Raw genomic sequence first — 23,748 nt, forward strand, 5'->3', positions numbered from 1 at the left:
TCTCTTTTTATTTTCATTTTAAGAAAAAAACCCCTTCTCTACAAATTGTCAGCATAAACAGGATTTTAGAAACTACAAAAATTTGAAAAAAATGATCTGATTCATCTGGTTATGGATATCAAATGGATGTCAGAACTCCAAAAAGAATAATAAAGTCAAAAAGTAACAAAGCTTATGTATTGAGCACAAGAAGGGCTATAGCAAGAAAATAATTTGGGTACATAGAAGCCATATTAGATTGAAGGGTATAAAACTCAAAGTCTCCTATGAATAAGTCATACTTCAAAGGATTATAGCAAGCGGGAATGTATGATTTTTAACTAAACAATTCTGCTTCAGTGCAAATGTGTAGTATGAAAAAAAGAGGAGAGGGAAGAAGGAGGGGACGAAAGGAGAGAGGAAGGAAGGGAGCAAGGGGTAGAGAGGGAGGGAAGAAGAAAAGTTTGTATAACTTAGCAGGAACAGTTTCCAAAGCCTTTCACACTGTTGATAATTTCTTCTTGTAGTTTCTTCCTTTCCTCCTCTTTGGATGTACTCTCTTTCTGTGTCTTCCATTTAGGGTTACCATAGTTATTCATACGGCTGCTCTGTGTATGCCACATTTCTGAATAGATACTTCTAGAGTTAGCAAGTAAATTGTAGTGGGTACCATGTTCGGCTACCTTACCCTGATTCAAGACAATGATTTCATCTGCATCAACCACTGTTGATAATCTGTGTGCAATGAAAATAGAAGTTCTGTGTTTCACCACATCCCTTATGAATCTAATGATGAAGTGGCTTCATCATAGACAGTGACTGGGGGGTCCTTCAAAATGGCTCGTGCAGTTACAACTCTCTGCTTTTCTCCTCCTGAAAGCTTGAGACGTCGTTCCCCTACTTGGGTGTGATATCCACGTGGCATTCGAAGAATTGCATCATGAAGTCCAACTAATTTTGCCACTGCATACACTTCCTCAGGTGAAGCATTGATGTTTCCATATAAGAGGTTGTAGTAAATAGTATTACAGAAGAGGACAGAATCCTGAGGTACCACTCCCACTGCTCTCCGAAGGCTCTCTAGGCTCACATCTTGTGTATTTTGACCAGCAAGGTAAATGTTTCCTTTTTGAGGCTCATAAAAACAAAACAACAGCCTCACTATTGTGCTTTTTCCTGACCCACTACCTCCTACAATGGCCACTTTCTTTCCAGGGGGAACTTCAAAAGATACTCCATTGAGGACTTTCTGTCTTTCAAGGTATTCAAAATGCACATTATCAAAGGCCACTATAGCAGTCTGAGGTGTTATCTGAAGGGGAGATGCCATCTCTTTGTCTTTGATCTGAGTGTCTACCTTGAACAAAGTAAACAGGGTGTTCTCTCTATATACTGTTCCCAAGGAGTTAAGGGGTAATGAAAGCTGAAAAAGCAGTCCATTCACCAGATCTCCAATGGTAAGGGTACCTGCCACAATTCCCTGACTGTCGAGCACCATTATAGCTGTTAAACCAACACTGAAAATAGCACTTTGGAAAGTTCAGCATAGCCAGAGTAGAGGTACTTTTCAATGAAGCATTCTCGTAAGCCTTCAAAAATCCATCGTATCTTTGTGCTTCATATTTTTCATTATTAAAATACTTCACAGTTTCATAATTCAGCAGTGAATCTATAGCGGCGTTACCTGCATCATTATCTGCCTTGTTCATTTCTATTCTAATTTTAGTTCTCCACCGGGTGGTTGCAACTGTGAAGGCTGTATATGCTCCCAGTGTTCCTAGGGTTACTAAGGCAAACTGTAAAACAAAACACTACTGACAAGAGTCATCTCAAATACGATGGGTAGAAGGTTAAATACCAACGCACCCAGGACAAAACTGATACCCCTTGTTCCTCTGTCAATAGCCTTAGATAAAGCACCAGTCTGTCTGCTCAGGTGGAAACCCAGATCCAGGTTGTGAAGATGGAGAAAGACACTTTTGGCTATTCTTCTTATTGAATTTTGGGCTACTTTTCCAAATATTGCATTTCTAATTTCATTAAAAAGGGCAGCTCCAGCTCTCAATACACCATAGCCAATCACAACTGCAACTGCATTTGGTGCATCACTCAGGTTCAGCATGTTTCCACACATCTGGTTGAGGCTGTCTACAGCATATTTCAACATGAAGGGGACCACAATATTCATGGCCTTTGCACCTCCTAAAAATCCCAGGGAAACAGCCACTCTAGCTGGTCGATCTGGCTTGTCTTTAGGCCACACATAAGAAAGCATTGCTCTTATGATTTTCCAAGTATCAACATCTTTTAACCCTTCTTTTGGGTCTGTGTGGAGTCCTCCTCCTGCGTGACCATGCCAACATGTTCTCTTGTCTATCAGTGGCCATGCCTGGAGAGCCTTTGCAGAATCTAATAACTGTCGTGAATTATCTTTTCCCCATCTCTGCCAAGTACCATTTCTTAACAATTCTGGGATCTGGTGGTTTCCAGCAGTTCCTGACGCACCACACTGACCCGACCTCCTCAGCCGACTCGGGCCGAAACAGAAATGCTGAATGCATTTTATTTATTCATTCTTGCCAGTCTTTGGATCAAGTTCAGAGCCTCACATATGCTAGAAGTGCTAGACTACTTAGCTACATTCCTAACCCTTCCCATTTCATTTAGTTAATTAATCTTTTTTTTTTTTTTTTGCCAGTCATGTGCTTGAGCTCAGGGCCTGAGCACTGTCCTTGGACTTTCTCAAGGCTGGAGCTCTACCACTTGAGCCTCAGCACCACTTCCGGCTTTTTTCTATATGTGGTACCAAGGAATCGAACCTGGGTCTTCATGCATGCTAGGCAAGCACTTTGACCACTAGACCAAACTCCCGGCCCCTAGTTAATTAATCTTAATTAATTTTTCAGTGCTGAGCGTTGAACCTAGAATTTCCTTTTAAGTCTTCAGTGGATCAAAAAGTATCTTTGCCTCATGTCTTCTATTTTATTTCAAACTTTAAAGCTGTAAAGATCTTGAATGTGGAAAACGTTTGCATTTCACCAAAACGTTTTCTTAAAATGATCACAGGAAAAACAAAATGGGTAGAACAAGTCTGGACATGTACTTGTTTAATTAAAAGAGAGATAGCGAGAGAGAAGCATGTGAAGTCTTGAAAAGAACGGCACTATGCAGACCCAATTAACTTTCTCTATTATTATTTAATGTACATAATAATGGACAGCACAAGATCATAAGTACATAGCAGGAAACTGGGGGGAAGGGTTAGAGTATCTGCACTTTTGAAATGGTAAGCACTATTGCCACTTGTCTGAAAGTAGCAATTTTTACTGATTGATTCATATGGAGTGGTAGCACTGCAATTTTCCCTAACTACCTTTTGAACCACAGAGAGTAAACAAGTGTTCTTCATTATAAAAATAAAATAACTAAATAAATAAACAAAACCTTTAGCCTATGATGGAGTGGACCTCATTATAGCATCTGGAGACCAGTAGGTTAAATCAACATTTGCTCAGTATAACTGAAGCTACCCAGGAAATAATGGACTCCTTGGCCAGATGCAAAGTCAATAGGTCAAAGTAATTGACCAGTAATGACAGAGGATAAGCCCAAGCAAGCCTGTCCTTTGACTTCCAGAGTACAGATTAAGAAAATAAAAGACCTGTAATGAAAACCTTTGTATGGCTGGGTCATACTAGAGAGGGGAGGAATAAAGCTGCTTTGGATCTAGCCTTGATTCTGTTTCCTGGCAAAGAGAGACTTCAATATATTTTCCAGAAGCAATGAGTACAGAAAAGCATCTGAAGAATACAAATAACCTGAGGGGAGGCACCTGGAGAAAAGTCATCCACTCAAATGCTTGAAGCTAGAAAGAGGGAGACCTGAGCTGGTTTTGGATCCTTTGAGAGGCTGCTTGCCCCTGTTGGGCTGACACTTTGATTTCAAGACTCCCACATCCAGTCCTGTGAAACAGTTAAAAAAAAATCATTGCCGTTAGTCAGCCCTAGGAGGTAATAAACAGATAAAAGGTAACCAACTGGGTCTTTTAATTATCTTCTGGGGCAGCCATAAACAGAAATAGGCAAAGCTTAAAGGTGCTAAAAATTACAATGGATATTATCAGTAAACCCTAATCAGAGTGTTGCAAGATCAGATAAGCAAGGAACAAACCTTGGACCATTTATCCTTGGATTCACAGAGAGTTGAAGGGTTTTGTCTCTAGTTAGAGAAGAAACTGGCTCTGGGTACAAAAAGCTGGCCTGTCTTCTCTTTCAGTACCTGATCCTTTGCTGTTCTGCTTGGGACCCCAAGGCTTACTGAAGGTAACTTCCCAGAGCCTTATCAATCAACTCTGATCGACTTGCATGAGCATTTCTCAGGGGAACAACCCTCTAGCTGACAAGTTACTCACCAAGAGCTGTTGGTGGCTGTTGTCTCTGACCTAGAGCCAACAAGGAACTCAGAGTCTACTTCCTAGATTTATAGAAACTCATAATCTAGACACCAGTGCTAGCCTCTCCTTCCTTCTCTGAGTAACCTGGAGCTGCTGTAAATCATCCCAAATTGAGTGTTTTTAAAACAGTAGCAACTGACTCTACCAGTCCTGTGACTGTAAGTCTTCCTTGTGATCTCTGAAGAGAATCTAGGGGGAGAATGTGCCATATGCCTTCTTCCTACCTTCTGGTATTGCCAGTATCCTTGACATTCTTTGGCTTATGGACATAGCACTGAAAACTTGCCTCCAAAACCACACAGAGTTCTTCCTGTCTCTGTATCTCTTCCCTCTCTTTTTATTAGGACAAAACCAAACAAAAACTGAATAAACCATATTGACTAGAACCTATCCTAAATCCTCCCCTTAACTCATCTGCCAAGACACCAATCCTAAATAAGGACACACAAGTACCATGTTTTAGACATTTAAGGTCTAAAACATGGCCACTCTTAACTCACAGGTACAGATAGAAGACATCTTGACAATTTCCTCAGAGCCTCTTACACTGCATTCTTATACTTGAAGGGAAAATGGAAATCACATGGCTGAACTTTGGAGGTGTATTTTATAAGTACAAATATTGGGAATAAATTTGTTGCAGATAACTTGGGCAAAATGAGCCAAGATGGGAGGAAAAGAGAGGTATTTTGAAACCCTTGGAGTTTTTTATGTCGCCTACTCTTGGGCAAAGTCCACTAATTCCTTTGACTAAGCAGAGGCCAATTTGTGCCCTTGATCAAAAACTACAATTTCAATCCAACTCTTAGTGGTCTTGTCAAGACTGAGAACAGTAGTCTATAAGAAACTGCTTAGGAAAGCCAATTCAAGTCTATGGTTAACCAAATCAACCAAGACAAGGGCTATTGGGTTGCAAAGATCAATCCCATTGGTAGAGAATCCCTTCTATACTTAGCAATGTCACTTTTTAACATTGCTGAGACTTTATTGTGCTCTTAAATATAAATGATGATGAGCTATTGTAAAACTCCAGTGACCCTTTTTTTTATTGCACATCATTGTGAGGTTAGCATTGGAGAAGGGCGGGGAGCAGTTCAGACAAAAGTATAAAAGAACTCACATTTATATTTTGTTGTCAAAAGAAAAAGGGGAAAATGTAAAGCTTTTTTTCCTTATAAGTTCTCTAATTTACATGTAATTTTAGGCCTGTTTAAGTGCTTTCTGGAAAAGTCTTTGAAGGGCTAAAAGAGAAAGAGACAGAGAGAGAGACACAGAGAGAGGTTCTGTTCTAAAGCTAAGGCAGCAATTGTGGAAATTCTAGGAACAAATCCATCAGCCTATCAGATGTCATCAGTGCTGAGATGCCTCACTATTGTGCAGAGAACCTACATGATCTTGAAAGGCAAAACAAAATCCACTGAGAGACTCAACAGCTGAGCAAACTGTGCTTTGTTCTTGCTCAGAAGCCTCCTGCAGGCTAACCAGACACAACTCAATTTTATCTCCCATGAAATGGTGATAAGCAGACTTTCCATAGGGTAAGATGGCTAGACCTTAAGTCCCAAGTCTAATACTGTTCATACCTTGGACAAAGTTTTTAATGTCTTAAAAGCTAGTTCTTCAACTATAAAATGAAATAAGAATAATATTTATTCCGATAGGGCTTCTGTAAGAACTACATGAATGATTGAAACACCTGGGTTACTACATGAGTAAATTCTTGTTCCTACCACAAAGTATCACAGAATCAGGATGTTTGTAGCTCTTGGATCTTTAATCCAATTCAGTGGCTTGTCTGCCACTTCACAATCTTTGAGTAGACTAGATAAATCAATAAGAGCCTCCTTGGGTTCCTCAGAGTATGGACAAAACTATACCACAGCTCTAGGAGAGAATGAAAGGATGCAATGTACTTTAGCCTAAATTGTAAATATAAATGTAAACACAAATTAAAATGAACAAAAGAAGCTTTTAGTGTCTTTATTTAAAAATCCTTCTTTGAGAGTCTTCTGACTGGTGTCAGGATGAGAGAGGAAGCTCAGAAATCCCCATGGAGAGACATAAAAGCAGCTTTGTCCCCTTGAAGGGCACTGCACAACAAAAGAGTAAATGCAATTCAGCACCTTTCTGGGAGATGTGGTCCAGGAGAAAGCAGAGAGGGGGATTGAATTGATTAGTGGCTGGTATGGATCATTTTGGGACACCTTCTGCACGTGTTATGGTTTGGAATTTCCAGTAAGGGCTTTCTTTCTCAATTAGCTAAGGGTCTTATCCCACGGTCTGAATGGGGAAATTCTTGGGCATATAAACTACATAAGAACCAAGACCTCCAGAGCCAATCAGAATGTCTGCAGACAGATAACCTGCCCATTTCCTGTTCCCTTTTCATCTCTACAAAGAAGTCAGTGTTTCCAGACCTTGTCTAACTATTGGAAACCTTTTCATATACAACCAAACACAGAGACAGCTGAGTGTATTCTTTCCCCCAGTAGGACAAGCTGACCATACCCTGTTCTTGTCCCTACTGGAAGCAATGGTTCGTTTATACATTAGATGTACTCAACTGGTGATTTAAAATCAAGTTTAAGGGTGTGTGGGGGGGGGGGAGGGAAATGGGTACCAAGACATGTGAAAGGGTATCAATGTATGTGAATTAATGCACCTTCTATTTGGCAAATATTATGTAACCCTTTTACTAATTACAATAAAAAAAATTAAAATCAAGTTTAAGAAAATTCCGGTACCATGCCACCTTTGAAATCATTTAGGAGTCTCCGAGGATAAGGCCTAGACATGGATATTTTTCAAAACAACTAGATTACTCCTATGGACTACTGACTTAATGAGCAAATTGTAGCACAATGGCATGACAAAGAATTGAACAAGCAGCCTGATTTGCTTGCCAGTTCCTAGAACACAAAAGTGCGGAGCACCTGGCACTGTATGTTTGTGTGTGTGTGTGTGTGTGTGTGTGTGTGTGTGTGTGTGTGTGTGTGTGTGTGTGTCTGTGTCTGTGTCTGTGTGTGTATCCACTATGGCACCACAATGGTTATATTGGTCAACTATTTCTACCATCGCAAAATGCCACAGCCTGAATAGCATAAAGAACAAAATTTATTTCTCACAGTTCTGGAACCACTCACGGTACAGTTTATGGACAACCACGTTCAAAATACAGAACATTTAGTCACAATCCAGTCAAAGCCTTTGTACCAGCATCTGATATTTTTTAGACTTTCTTAGCATTGATTTTTTTACATCATATTTCAAACGTCAAGTTTAACAAATAAGTATTCAAGAATGGGATCTCTGCTTGCGCTCACTGGCACATAAATTTAAGAACAAAATTAAAATTGAGCTGAGAGTTTGCATGTCATAGATACATATCTATCTATAGAACATTATGTCTATAGAGTATATATCCCATCATAGATTTTTATGTCTATGTAATTGTATTTATAGCTCCAAGATTGTGTCCTTGATCTTGAATAATATTCAAGCCTAATATTTTAGGCTATCCTACAAACAGAAAAACCCTGGTGTTTTAAGGGTTTCTATAGAGTTAGAGGTGTGAAAGGGGCAGAGTAGAACTGAGGAAGAGTCAGATGAGCCACATTCCTCCTGATCCAGGAGACTGCAGAGCAACACTGGCACTGGGTACTGGAGAAGGCTGAAGCTTTTTAAATGAACAACAGAAGAAGAGGACTGAACTACATCTGCTTGCCACAAGGTCAGATTAAATGTCTTTAGCAATTAACAGTAGTAAGAGCTATGAGAAGCTAGATCAGGTTCCTGGGATGTCATTCGGATCACATTCAGTATGACCTCTAGGAAGACTAACAGTCAAACCTCCTTTATCTGGTGTGGATCTCGCCAGATCAGAGTCATTTCCTTCTTTCCTTCCCAACAGGAACATGCAAGAAAAGATGATTCCTTTAATGTAGAGAGAACAGGGACAGGATTATCATGAGTCTCTCAGAGGAAATTGGATGATATGCAAGGAAGCAAGAAGACCCCAACGACTAAGTTGCCCTGCCACAAAGTGGCACCAATAGTCCCCTGACCACACAGTTAGAATTTTCTCTTGAGATCTTCATCCAGAGAGTAGTTCTGCATCTTCTGGGATCTCAGCTCCAGCTGGGCTTGCTACATTCAACCAGCTGCTTTTCAGCCTTTGATCAACTCTGCTTCCCATTCTCCCCATATCCATAAACTGCTGCAAATTAGTCACACCTTCAATGACAGTGTTTAATCAAAGGAAAAAATTATTCCAGAAAAGCAAAATGTTGCCAAATGGTGTGTTGTGCATGGAAAGGACTGTCCTGGACACAGCCTGGATACTGAACAACACCCATCTTTTGAGACAGATGGATTTCCTACCTCAGACAAGAAGTGAGAACATAAGAGTGTTGGAATCAATGCTTACATTTCTCATAGAAAATAGCAGTGAACCTTGAATTCCAGAGAAACAATGGACCTGATCAAATCATCGAAGAGACCAATCCAGAAAGGTTAAGATCTGGAGGACATGCCAAAGATAAAGAGGACATTTCAGTTTTGTCAATTAGCAAGTGAAGGAAAAATGGTGCCCCTCTGTGTGTAGTACATTGCCCCAGGTACTGAGCAAGAGAGATGAAGCAGGGAGATATTTATAGTCACTCCAATTTGTTTTTCTGAAGATAAACTTAAAAGGAGAAAGGAAAAACAAATACGCATTACTATGGGAAAAATAATATGCCACAAAAATGGGAAGGAAAATTTCAAACTGGAAGCTGTTCAGATGTCCAATAAAGTTCATGTGGAACCAGGTTTCCTTGAACCCCATTTTTGTATGGTTCCAGGTAAGGAGAGGTTGTAGAGACATCTTGCTACCCAGATTTTGGAAAGCCACAGCCAGGTTTCTTTCCACACTCTGAAGGTGGCAGTGGGATCCCCATGGTAGGACTCTCGTGTTGTTGAAGTGGAGAGTAGCCACAGCACTGATATGTTCATGAAAGAGGTTCCAGACTGGAGAGAGCAAAGAACTAAAGTGGTGCCAAGAGGCCCTGGCTCTCCACGTGGTCATCTTGATGACCTGTCCTACAGACATCAGAGGGCCACAGCAGACCCCCTACAAGAGTCCAATATCAAATCTCTTGACCAGTAGCAGGTCATCTTCTTTGCTTGAAACACAATTAAGATAAATTAGAATCCGAGGTATTATGAGAATTTACAGAATATACAGAAGCCACTCTTTGCAGGTTCTAATCTTGGAGTCTTTATTAAAATACCAGATCTTAATCTCCATATGTCAAGTTTCGTTTTCTTATAAGTAGAGCCCTCTCTGGTCACCTTGAGGCTAGGCATCTGCATTTCATGAATAACCTTTTCTCACCATTAGGGTCTCCAGCACTGGATAGAGAATTCCTCTCAGCATTGGGAAGGCTGAGAAGACACCAGTCTCCAGTACCTGGGCAGGTGCTGGCATGTCTATGACTCAGTTTCCTTACTTGGGCTCAGCCACCTTACTTCAAAGGCAACTTTGTGTCCTTAGAGCTCTGCCAATCACTGTACATACATTCAAACATGTGTGTATTTGTACATATGTCCTGTTTTAAGTGGAAGGCGAATGGACTTTCTTCAGGTGGGTGTGATTTCAATGTTACTTTCTCGGGATCATTTAAATAATAGTCACATTGTCCTCACAACACGGTGTCTCTCACAAGCACATGATATGTGATCATTTGAGTACATTTGGCCTCTGTGAAGTGTAACCTGACTTAAGAAGTCTTCCCATGAGCCAATGGTGCTGTGATTGATTGTTCCTATCCTGTCTGCAAGCCTGGTAGAGTTTATCCTGTGAGGAAAAAAAAGCTCTTTTCCATGAGTGTGCAGGTTTAAAAAGTGGAAAAACTTGGAAAAATTTACATGAAGCAAAGTAAGCCAGACCCAGAGAAACATAGGTTGCATGGTTTCCCTCATTTGTGGTAGCTAGAAGGTGCATATAAATCTACAAGGAAACACACTGGATAGTTAAAAAAAGATATACTGGGTTATGATAAATTATACAGATCTCCAGGCATTCACACACAGTGAGACCAAAGGAGGATTCTGTTAGGTGAGGAACACAAAGGCTCAATGCCTGTATGCATCTGAGCAGATAAAATAGTATTTATAGAAATGAACTCCAGGAAATGAAAACAGGAAGGTTTTTTTTTCTTTGTTGCTGTTTTTCTTTGCTTTCCTCTTTGCCTTGTCTGCTTGTTCATCTGTAAGGTAAGAAGGGTGAGAAGGGCACAGAAATGGAGGGACAAAGGATGAACAAATGCACCAGTGGTACTCACTGAACACAGTTGAAAATAAACTGTACAACTTGTGGGTGGAGGTAGGAGAGAAAAACTGAGTGAGGGAACAAGTGACATTGTCCAAAAAGAAATATTCTCTTTATCTCACTCACATAACTATAACCCTGATGTAGATCACCTTGATAAGAGCAATAAAACATGCATGGAAAAAATTAAATAAAATAAAAGGTGGGGGCCGGGAGTTTGGCCTAGTGGTTAAAGTGCTTGCCTAGCATGCACGAAGACCCGGGTTCGATTCCTTGGTACCACATACATAGAAAAAAGCCGGAAGTGGTGCTGAGGCTCAAGTGGTAGAGCTCTAGCCTTGAGAAAGTTCAAGGACAGTGCTCAGGCCCTGAGCTCAAGCCCAGGACTGGCAAAAAAAAATAAAATAAAATAAAAAATAAAAGGTGGTAGTAAGCAGTAGTGAAATCATGTTCATGAGACTCTTATCTCCAATTAAACAGCAAATGAGCTAGTGTGGCCCACGTGGTAGAGCACTAGTTTCTTGGGTGGGGAGCAAGAACTGAAGAGATGAGAACTAGAGCAAGTTGAGTGCACCTACCCTCCATTACCACCATCCCGAACCCCTAAACCCCTGTCTTCTCAGCCTGGAAGAGGATACAGCTTGCTTTTCCTTCCAAGCTTGTGAAAATGTCTCTAGAGAGACATGTTGTACATTACACTATGCAGTTAAAGGCTCCCAATAAGCTAGGTCTCATTACTCAGCTTAAGGAGCTGCACAGCTAGGATCTGGCATGGTGTCAAGTCTCTACTTGCAGTATGCTGGGCCTGGAATTGTCCTATTCCTCAGGGATGGCACGGTGGGGCCACAGAACCCTGCTGTTCTGCTAGATCTTCCTTCTAAGGCACTCAGGGGATTCATGCAGGTCCTGGCATTTCACAGGTTTCATTGTTCTCCTCTCTAACAAGTCCCATAAGCTATTAGGATATGGCCCTGTCAAATACCTTATCCTGTGAAGGTGACAACGGTAAACTGTTGGGGTTTCAATAGCTGAGAGAAATCCCATACAGGTTACAATTTTGCAGCTGGAAGAGCCATTACCAATCATCCTTGCTGGAATAAAGGAGAATGTGCTAGGCATCAAGGTCAGATAGGTGTGATCACTCTAATACTTCTGCACCAAATAAGACTGTGCTTTCGGCTTTATAAATATTTGTCTTACTGACCACATTTCCTGTGCCTTAGGAACAATACTGAGCTCTATCAGATACATTCCAGTTTGAAAAATACTTTCTCTTGCATCATCCAACTTACTCCTTACTGCCAGGTATGGTATCTAATCCACTTCTGGACAAATAATATCAAAAGCAGCCACCAGCCAAGTATCAGTGACTCATGTGGATAATCCTAGCTACTCAGGAAGCTAAGGTGTGAAGATCATGGATCAAAGACAGTCTGAGCAGAGAAATTCTTGAAACTCTCATCTTTGATTAACCAGCTTAAGAGGTAAAGTGCCAGCCTTGAGCAAAAATAGCTAAGCAAGGAGTGTGAGGTCTTGAGTTCAAGTCCTAGTTCACACACACACACACACACACACACACACACACACACACACACACAGTAATACAGTGAATTTGATTAAAGTGCATTGCAACCATGTATGGACAAACTGTAGTGCAACCCCTGAGTACAATGGATTGATGCTTTTCTTTTTAAGTTGAGGCCAATTACAATGGCTCATATTATAATCCTGGCTACTCAGGAGGCAGATATCTGGAAAATTACAGTGATAGGCCAGTCTAAAAGTTCATGAGTGCCCATCTTAACAAATTAAAAAACCTAACCCAATGAGGTACACCAGTCATCCCAACTTTATAGAATGAGTGAATCTAAGGATCATGATCCAAGTTACAACACAAACACATGCTTCTTTGAAAAATAACAAGGGCAAAAAGGACTGAGGTCATGGTTCAAGTGGTAAAGCATCTACCTACTCAGTACCACCAAAACAAAAAGATTTCAATATAATTTGTCAATATATATGCCTGATCGTAAGGAGCTTACACTATGTCAGCAACCTTATATGGTGGCCTTCTTGGAGCATTACCAAGCGGATGCTTCGAGGCAACCTGATGGATGGGTAGCTGATCAAACTACCATGTGCTGCATCTTCACACAGGCCGTGGTTTCAACTCAAAGCCATGGTGGTAGCCCAATGCTGCCCAGCTTGCTGTCACTGGGGACCTCTGTGGTAGATTGTTTTGCTCTGAGATCCTCCTCAGGCTAACACTGCTCCTGTACGATCCTCCTTTCTTCCTTCTCCTTTTGCAGGTGGCAGCCCTTTAGAAGAAGCTGAATTCCTCTACTCCTGCTCTTCTCTCTTGTGTCATCTACAGTGTTGGTATATCTCAGCACAGCTTCACCATCTTTGCTTTGTTTCTCAAATCTCTACAACAGGGGCATCTCCTCTTATGTGGGAATGGTTCATCTCTACAAGGACAGAGAAAGATGCTCCCTATTTCCCTAACCTGTCTGCTTGCACACTGTTTCCTCCCTGCCCATGTACTCTGGTCTTCACAACAGTTCCATCCTCTAAACCTGCCTGCCCTGTCATCTTAAATACAGCTCTCGGTCTCATCAGTGATCACTGGGGAAATTGGCAATTTTGAAGGGGTAATTCTTTGTAGTGACATTTCTACACATGGTAGACCACTCAGCACCCCCGCACCACTAAATTCCATGATTATTCCTCATCGTGGCAGTAACTGCAGTCAGCCCTACTTGCTTCTTAACCATGACATCATTGTGAGATCCCCCACCCCACCCAACCATCAATCACTGAGGATCTTCCTGGCTCAGTCTCTTCACTGATTCCCTTGCCCATTGCCCTTCTGTCATGACCACCTGAACACACGTGCAGCCTGAATGACTAGAGCTGGGCACTGGCTCCTTGTCTGTGAACAGATGCCAAGCTCTGCTAGAGAAAAGCTGCCAGATGGGTAGATTGATCCTGCTGTCAGTTCCTGGTCACCAATCTGAAGCAAACCAATGAGGTAGCTCTTCAATCCACAGGATACATGTGAATTTCTCCACTCCTTTAAACTCTTACCTTTAATCTCCACAAGCCGCAAAACAAAGCATTAATTACTGCACAAAAATAGGAAATACCCTCAGTCCATAGATCTCAACACCTCTACCACAGTAGCTAGGGCTCCCACTCTCTCTGGCTCCCTCATCCTTCCTCCAGGGATAAACAGTGGGAAAGGTTTCTTTTCTCCATTTCCTAGTGGGGATTCTACTCTTCCTATACTTTCCCCAGCAAAGCAGCAGAGGCATTTCCTTTCCTCTTTAGCTATACTATCTGATAGCACTTCATGTCATACCTCATTAATGCCACAAACTGGAGAGTGGCTTGTCTTGTCTAAGGATTTAAAAATAACACTCCCCTCCTTCCATTCCATATCACCTCTACTGTTGGCTAAACCACTTGCTATTTACTTCCTTTTATTAGGTTGTTGTATACAGGGGTTATAATTGGTCAATATGTTTCCTATCTCTCTGTCTCTACTGGATCCTTCATCTTTGACCTCTATTGTCATCAGTGCAATCAAAATCATTGTCTCCAAGTTTAGCAAAAGAGCAGATTTCACAGCTGTGGCCTGTGCTTAGCTTGCCTGGTTTCCCAGAAACACTTGATAAATTGAGCTATTCTCACACAAGCCATGTGACACAAATATCAGCTTCAATGCCCCAACATCCCCCAACTACACACCCTACTCTTTCTCTGTCCTTTGGCCATCTTTCCCTGCTGGCTTGCATTTCTAGCCGTCTCTTAAAGCTTCTGTCCCAGGCCCTATGTCCTCTCATTTTTCTAATTCTTTCTCAGCAATATATTCCCCAAAAAAGACATAATCCAATTAACAAATTACCAGTCCCATCCTCTCTTCTAATGCTGAGAAAATGCATGCATTCACACCCAAATATCTTGCTAGACCTACCAACTCGCTGCTCCATTTTATGTTGTTTCAGCTGCTGATAGCATGGCCCTTCTCCTTCTTGTAGCACAAGCCTTCTGCGGTGAGCAGAGCTGTGCATGTACTTAGGTGTGTCTTTATTTCCCAGTATTAGAAATTCAAGTCAGCACCTCAAACTCCCACTTAGCCCTTTTGTTGATGCAGGAATTCTACCACTTGAGCTGTGTCTCTATTTCCAGCCTTTTGCTGGTTAGTTGCAGATGAGTCAAGAATTGGTTTGTTCATCTGGTTTCAAACCTAGATACTTAGTTCTTAGCCTTCTGAATATTTAGAATTATAGACATGAGCCAATAGTGCCCAATGTGAGTGTGTATTGTGTTTAGTGGCACTCGCTGTTTAACCTTCTGTTTTAAAGGGACAATCCTATTAACTTGAAGAGGTATTTGTTCATCTATTTATACCTAATTTCACCCATTCATGTAACTAACACTTTCTGCACATCTATTGCACAGTCTGCTGTAAGAATGCATTGCCAAATAACATAATGTAACCAATAATGCTTTAATAATGCTCTATAGTAATGAGCATTCTCATAAAGGAATGACAACAGACAAGGATCAGAAGGGAGAGAATGCTTCAGAGAGGTAATGGGAAGAAGAACTGGAAGGCGCTGTACTGCCACAGGATATGGGTACTTAATTGGCTGGGGTGAGCTGGGGGTATAGGCAGAGGCTGCTTTTCAATTCCATCTCTTTCTGCTGAGGACCTAGAGCATCCTAGGAACACATTAAGACAGATGTGTGGCTTCTCAAGGACACTGGGGTCGCAGAACAATGTCATTTGGCAGATGGCAGAAACTGCCTTGGGGAAGGAGAAAGGCCATCTCTATTGCCAAGCTAGAGACAGAAAACATTTTCTTCATATTAGAGAAGGGGAGGAAACAACAGATGGACTCAAATATTCCAGTATTTCTTAATTATTTGTAGGTCGTAGACCCTTTAGACTCTGTAAAGCAGAGTGAGCAATGAGGACCAGGCCACAGGGAACAGGACATGAATTTAAAAAGCCTAGGACACAACTTCTGTAGCTTAATAAAGGCTGAAGAAGCCAACTCTAAACCCCAAATCCATAAACCCTAGGTTAAAACTCTCTATTTAGGACAGTACTTGTAACTGTCTGCAAGCAGAGGAAATTTTTGAGCAACAAAACTATAATGGTAAAAACTTATACTATAATAGTAAGTACATGCCATTATACATTTGTTTAAATAAACAATTACTACATCAAGAAGGAGCCGTAGTGTCAGCTCTAGGCTTTAGCTGACAATGGCATGTTGGATGTAGAGTCATCAGCAAATGGGCTACTCTATGATAAGAGAAAAGGCTGTACATGAGGGTGTGGGGATCCAGAGAAATATCTGTACCTCTCTCTCCACCTGTAACTGCTCTTTCAAAAATGAAGTCTGCTTTTTAGAAAGTAGTATCAAATTCTTTGGTTTTTCTCTTATGTAGAGAATATGCCAATCTTATTACTATGTCTGCCAATTCAGTGACTTCCAAAGCTATTTTGCCTGGACCAGTTGTAATGCTCACTTTGAGGGTATTTCTTCTCAGGAGGCATGTGTAGGCACTGTGGCAGACAGTTCTCACTGAGTCCAGATGTGCCAGCTTAACTGTATCTTCAAAAAGGTTGAAGTCCCTAATGTTAATGGGCAATACTTGGAAAAAGGTCTTTGTAGATGATTGAGTGAAGATGAAGTCAACGATATGAACCCATCTAGAAACCTCTATGTTCTCATTAAAAGAGGGCAGTTGGGCCGGGAGTTTGGCCTAGCATGCACAAAGACCCGGGTTCGATTCCTCGGTACCACATACATAGAAAAAAACCAGAAGTGTTGCTGGGGCTCAAGTGGTAGAGCTCTAGCCTTGAGAAAGTCCAAGGACAGTGCTCAGGCACTGAGCTTAAGCCTAGGACTGGCAAAAAAAATAAAAATAAAAGAGGGAAGTTGGAGGCAGAGATACAGAAACAACACTGGGAGGACAATTTGTGGATGTGTAGGCAGAGATCAATGTGGTGTAACAAAAATGGCCAGCCAATAATCCAGGAGCTGGAGAGGAGCAGGGAACCTGTTAACTCCTTGATCTCAGGCTTTCAGTCTCCAGAACTTTCAGATGATAGGTGTCTGCTGTGATAATCTACTCCACTTTGGAGTATTTTATTATGACAGCTTTGGGAAATAAAGTCACAGTCTTCGGAATGATCCTTCAGGCATGGACAAGCTATCTCAGAGGTAGGTCCTCCGCACTCAGACACTGAAATCACTTGAAAGCATCCAGATCTTGCTGAGTACAGGGATGCCATTGCTACTGGGACCTGTTTAAAATTCTGAGCTTCAGGATCTCGGACTGTAATATGCACCATGGTGTTGATTTTAGATAATAAGTATAGGGCTGTTTATGATGTGATGATGATAATTAACTGAATTATTGCTTAGAACTCTCCGACCTCCGACCAACCTAAATTCAATCTTCTTTCCTTGTGTGTGACAGGGATAAGACTCTTTGCCTGATGAATGACTGAGCAGAATAGCTGTGCAAATGGCATCATAGAACCTGAGAATTAGAGGCAAGCTTCATGCTCACATTTAAGTAAAAACAAATTACTCCCAGTTTCAACTTCCTACAAATCAAACAGCTTTCATTTTTCCCTTTCAATCCTTGTGCATACATAATTTGTGCCGAGTTTATTCAAGACTCATTCAACATAGTTAGAATCAGAGTAGACATAATTTTGGAGTCTGCTTTTTCATCTTGCAATTTATCATACCATTTTCCATGTTGCTACACAGTCTTTAGACTATGTTAATTGACTGTAAAGAATTTCAGCAGTAATTATACTCTAATTTACTCAATCATTGTCCTTTTGACCAACATGAAAAACTTTGATGTGAATCTCCTTTAATTGCAACATTTTGATTATTGTTCTAAATAAGGGGGTTCACAAACTATGGCTTCATAGGCAAATCCACCCACCCTATTTTTCTGTCTGCCTGTGATGGCTTTGAAAGTTCTAAGTGGTTGAAGAAAAAGAAAAATAAGCAATTGTTTTTGTCCAGTCCTGGGGCTTGAACTCAGGGCCTGAGTTTTCTCAAGGCTAGCACACTACCACTTGAGCCACAACATACTTCTAGCTTTTACTGTGTATGTGGTACCAGGGAATTGAAGCCAGGACTTCATGCATGCTAGGCAAGCATTCTACTACTAGGCCACACTCCCAGCCCAAAGCAATATTTTTACAACATGAGAAATTGATTGGAAATTCAAAATTCAATATCTATAAGATTTTATCAGAGCACAGCCATGCTAACCCCTTACATGTTTTCTAAACTGCATTTGTATCACAAGAGCAGCTCTGAATACTTTGGACAGAGACAGTGCACCACGTGGAGCCTAAAAATCTTACTCTCTCCTTACAGACATTTGCCAATCACTGATCTAAGTAGATCTCTCATCTCTCCTAGAAATACATTTAAGTTTGCCATTCTACTTATTGGAAATCTCTATCATTAATTTATAGAGTTTAAAATCTGACAGGACAATTACAGCAAGACTGGATAATTTCAACTCCTGGGCTGTGCTGGAGGATGTGTTTCAATGAGTACTTGCTTAGCATGGGCAAAGTTAGCCATAGGTTTCATTCTCAGCTTCCCACCCCCCACTTCTCTTTTCCAACAGTGCTAAGGTTTTAACTTAGGGCCTCCAACTTGCTCAGCTTGCTTGGATGATGCCCTAAACAGACCTTTGAAAAACCAATGCACCAGCCATTTGATATAGCCTTAGCAATCTCTAGTAAGAACATTTCTGCTCAAGGCAGAAATATCACTTCAAGATATTATCTCCCCCTTTATCCAATACTGGTGCTTGATACTACTGTTTTGATACACAGAGCAGGTACAAGCCTTACACTTGCCTGAGCAAGAAATTGAAACTTTTTTCCTAAGTTTCTATGACTAAATGTAAACATAATTGCAAGCCTGGTGGCTGAAAATGTTATATTGACCAAATATGGGTGAGCTAAATTGCTTCCTGTTTGCTCTGATGTTTACTATTTCCCCTGCCTGTCTCTCCATGTCATCTTTCCCATTGGCATGCCTTGTTGCCATGGGACTTTACCTGTGACTCCCACATCTGTGTTTTCCTCATATTATATGCCCTTTGTCACAGTTCTACAACCCTCTTGTGAAGGCCAGGGATATTAGGTACTGAAGGTGTGCCTTGAATTCTGTTTATAAGCCAGGGAATATACTGATTATTATATCTAAATCATAGTTATTAGTGCCCAGTATGTGAAGTCATCTCCCCCACTTTGCAGGAGTTTACTCTCAAGACAAGAACAAACAAACTAAAAATATTGAATGCACATGATCAATAGTTGATGTAGTATTCAATAGTTGATGCAGTATTCAAAGGGAAAGTGACCAAAATCAAATGTTACATCCATGAAGCACCATGCCTTCATATTTGCTTAAGTCTCTACTGAGACTCCAGTTCTCATTTTGTCCTCTTTTCCTTAAAAGGAACTGCTCAAGTTATAAACTTTGTGTATCACAAAGCCTGTATCTTTTCCTGGCTCTGCTGCATTGCTAAAGTAATGACTGGGGTGGTAAATGGTGAGAGTATTGGTGAGATGAGAGTTGGGGTAAAGAAAGGGAGAGCCACAGCCTTGGGGGTAGTCCTGGCATCAGAATTCACCACGCCAGGCACAAGTTAAAGTCTGTTAGTTTGTCCACGGCTATGTATATTAGATGCTGTTCTTTCAGTCTGGCCTCAGAACCCCCGGTTATTCAGACTTTCCCCCACGAACTCTACCATCCATTGACTTCACCATGGTTTCTCCTGAGAGTTCATTCTCCCTTCAGATGGATCCTTCACTTTCTTCCCTATGCATGTCTTTCTATTTTTTTCCTTCTTTCCCTTCCAATATTTGGTATTGAACTTGGGGCCTCTGTGTTACCATTTAAGATAAAATACGGTTTTATGTACACTTTAAACAGCCTCAGACTTCAATTGGTCCTTCTATGTTTAATTCCCACATAGCTGGGATTATAGGAGTGAACCATCATATCCAGCCCGCCATTTTTTTTTATTTTACAAGAACATAGCATACTTACCAAGTGTGGTGTCAGAGTTTGTAATCCCAGCTACTTAAAAAGCAGAAGCTGACAATATGTTTTGAGGTCAACCTGGACAGAACTCAGCACAAGAAACTATCTGAAAAAATAAATGAATAAACCAAAAACCAAAGAATTTAGGCTGTGGCTTAAGCACTAAGCACTTTCAAGGCCCTGAAATATATTCCCAAATGAGTGCAAATAAATGAATAAACAACTAAGAAGAATGTAGCATATTAAAGTAGGGTCTCGCCTGTATGATTCATTTAAACTTTATCTTTTTAAAGGTCCCATCTCCAAAGCAATCTCATTCTAGCTCCCTTTGGTTAGAATATCAATATATGTGATTCTGCTCATGCCATGACCTTTCTGGCAAAAGGCCTAAGTAATCTACTTAGCCACAGGTTCCTCTTCATGTGGGGACAGTATTGCTCATCGATTCACCTGAAGACTAAATAAGGAACTAAATCTAGACCCTAGGTGACAGCTGCTATAATTACTATTCTGCAAGTAGGAAGGCAAAAGGTCACTTGCTGTGCCTAGGACTACTCTGACATATTGTCCCAAGACCTTCCTGCCACCTTCTTCTGTCCTGGGTTCATTCTGGTCACACCTTCTGTGGATTAAATAGGGGATTTTTAAACATCAATTGTATTGTCCAGTTATGTTAATGGTCCGTGAAATAACATGTGAAGCACCCATTAAACACTGGGATAGCATTTCCATTTCTGAAAAATGAAGTAATAAGAAAGGCCAACATAATTCATGCTGAAAGGGAAAGTGATTTTCATCTTCACATGCCCTTCTCCAACAGCAAGGGAAACATGGAAACCCGCACTGCAAAAGAATTTGGGTGATAACAGTTCCTTATATGCATCAGCCAGCAACATAATTTTAACTAAGTGCAAAATTAGTTTATGTTCAGAAGCATAGAACCAATACTGAATAGTAATTGTAATGAATTTTGATCCCAAAGGTTATCTTTCCTCTTTCCTTAAATTTCATTCTGTCCTCTAACTCATATTTCATTGTAAGCATACAGTCTGTCAGTGTCAGGAATAACCTACTTAGAAAATGCTAAAGGGAAAATTTGTTAACTTCCACTTAAGTGTACCTCCCCTGAAGCTCAGACAAATGCTTCCCAAAAGGCTCCAGAATCCAGGAACTTAGGGGAAAATAGATCCTGTAAATAAGGGTTTACAGGCCAAGCCTAGGTATGATCTCTGAAAGCTGCCTTCTCCTGGGAGATTACTAAGTAAACCTTCTACAAGTTTGGAGCATAGTAGCTTCCAGGACACCAAACTCTCCTGAATTCCAATGTACTATGAGGAACCCCATTTTTAGAGAACTTAGGTGTCAGACCTGCACTCTGTTTATACTTAAAGGGGAAGGGCATGGAAAAGAGTTTGCACATGACTTCCACTTTAGGCAAGTTTATTTACATATCAATAGGAGCTGGAAATAAGTTAAATCAACAGCACTTTAATTTCCCCTTTAGGAGAAAAGCTTTTTTTTTTTTTTTTTTTTTTTTTGCCAGTCCTGGGCTTGAGCTCAGGGCCTGAGCGCTGTCCTTGGACTTTCTCTACCACTTGAGCCTCAACACCACTTCTGGCTTTGTTGTATGTATGTGGTACCAAGGAATCGAACCCAGGTCTTCGTGCATGCTAGGCAAGCACTTTAACCACTAGGCCAAACTCCTGACCCTAGGAGAAAAGCTTTTAACCACTTCTTTCACTGTGGCCACTCTAGGTCCATTGTAGGTACAAGTGAGGTGTGTGGCCAGCACTGCAAAAAGGTTTTCTTTCCTTATTTTTTTCTTTTCCTTTCTTTTTTTTATTTGTTTTTTCCTTATTTATGTGAATCACTTCATTTGCTTATAAGCACTTCATTACTTTTCCACCAGAAAAAGGTGGGTAACATCCATAGAAACATCCACTGTAATTTGTGGGTCCTAAAGAGTAGCTGAGCCAGTGTTTGCTAAGTCAATGGGAAGATCATCCTATAGTTTATACTTGGAACTTATCACAAATGAAGGTTGGGCAACGAGCCATCACCAAGACCCTTATATTTTTGCTTTTGTTTTTGGAATATGATCTTGTGTTTGTGCTTGGGCTCTCCTGGACTCAGAAATTCCCATTCACCCTTTACCCATAAAGTGAGGTTTGTGGAGCACTGCAAAAAGGCTTTTCTTTTTTTTTTCTTCTTTATTCCTTACTTCTTTGTAGCTCTTACTTTGGTGCTATGCACTTTATAGCATATAGCATTTCCACCAGAAGGTGGGCAACCTTGAAGTAAACATCCACTGTAACTTGTGGGTTCAGAGTAGCTGAGCTACTGTCTGCTAAGTAAATGGGGGGGGTCATCCTACAGTTTATTGTTATGATTCCTTAGGAACCACTATTGGGCAGGGACTTTACCCCTTGAGCAATGTCCTCATTTGTTTCTTGTTGTTGTTTATTTGTTTTTGCTTTTCCCGGGCCTTGAACTCACAGCCTAAGCACTGCCATTGGGCTTCTTCAAGGCTAGTGCTCTCCTACTTGAGACACAGCACCACTTCAGCTATTTATATACATGTGGCACCAAGGAACCAAACACAGGTCTTAGGGCATAACAGGCAACCACTCTTACCACTAAGCAAAACTCCCAGCCCTATGCTTTTTTTTTTTTTAATTTTTCCTTTGTCTACATTTGTGGTATGAAGGAATCAAACCCAGGTATTTGTGCATGATAGGCAAACACTCTGCAACTTAATTTTTTTGTTGTTTGTATTGTTTTTGGAAGATGGTCTGGTATTTGCACTTAGGCTCTCCTGGACTGAGAGCTTCCTGTTCACCCTTTCCCCATAGCTGAGATGACAGGCCATAGAGCACCTCGCTTGCCTGTTATTGGGATGGGATGATGGTAACTTGTGAGACAGGCTCTCTGATGTGGAGTTCCCAACACCTGGAAAGGCTCCCTACTCACTGGACTGGGTTCCCCTGTGAAGAACAGGCCTGACAGGAAATTGGAGAGTGACGTTGGGTTATCTCCAGATAAGGGAACTCCCACTCCCACTGTCCAGATCAAGAAACACTCCAACAGGTGGGGAGGCGTCCCCATGTAGTGAGTGAGACAGCAGTGGAGAAGTGGTGAAAAATCTGGGGTCGAAGTTGGCTTTCATACTTAGGAGGAGAAACATGTCCTCAGATGCGTCCATGGGGAGAGCTCTCCCTACAGCAGAGTCCCTACAGACTCCTCCAGCCCAGGTAGAACAATCATTGCCATAAGCTCCCAGTAGAGTTTCCCAGAGCTGCAGACCTGGGACCCGAAGGCTGTGGAGTCGATGGAGTCCTCAGCAGAATTCCCAAGTGCATCCTCATGGTCGGCTCCAACATCTTCCCTAGGAGCAGGCGGCCCATCTAGACTGCGGGCAGCCTCTGGGAAGGAAATGACCACTCGGTACTGGTTGAGCCTGTCTAGACTCCGGGGAGGGGAAGAGCACTGAGCTGCGGCCTCAGAGGACCAGGCACGAAGGCCAACACTTCCTTGCAACTCTCCAGCATCCAGTCCAGATCCTCCCGCTCTGACCCTCACCGGCGGTATCCAAGCTTCAAACGCAGACCGTCTGGCTGTGGTGGCTCTTCCTCTGAGATGCCCCACAACTGAAGAAAGAAGGAAGGAAGGAAGGAAGGAAGGAAGGAAGGAAGGAAGGAAGGAAGGAAGGAAGGAAGGAAGGAAGGAAGGAAGGAAGGAAGGAAGGAAGGAAGGAAGGAAGGAAGGAAGGAAGGAAGGAGAAAGAAGGAAAAAAGGAAAGAGAGAAAGGAAGGAAGGAAGGAAGGAAGGAAGGAAGGAAGGAAGGAAGGAAGGAAGGAAGGAAGGAAGGAAGGAAGGAAGGAAGGAAGGAA

At 41.4% G+C, this 23,748-nt stretch overlaps 1 pseudogene; it reads right to left on the reverse strand.

The window, feature by feature from the left end:
• Positions 1-452: 452 nt before the first annotated feature.
• Positions 453-23,060, reverse strand: LOC150048368 (iron-sulfur clusters transporter ABCB7, mitochondrial pseudogene; annotated as a pseudogene).
• Between the last annotated feature and the right edge of the window lie 688 nt (positions 23,061-23,748).

The sequence above is a fragment of the Megascapheus bottae genome, chromosome 22 (genome assembly GCF_031878675.1).
Source record: "Megascapheus bottae isolate mThoBot1 chromosome 22, mThoBot2.hap1, whole genome shotgun sequence".
Lineage (NCBI taxonomy): Eukaryota > Metazoa > Chordata > Mammalia > Rodentia > Geomyidae > Megascapheus > Megascapheus bottae.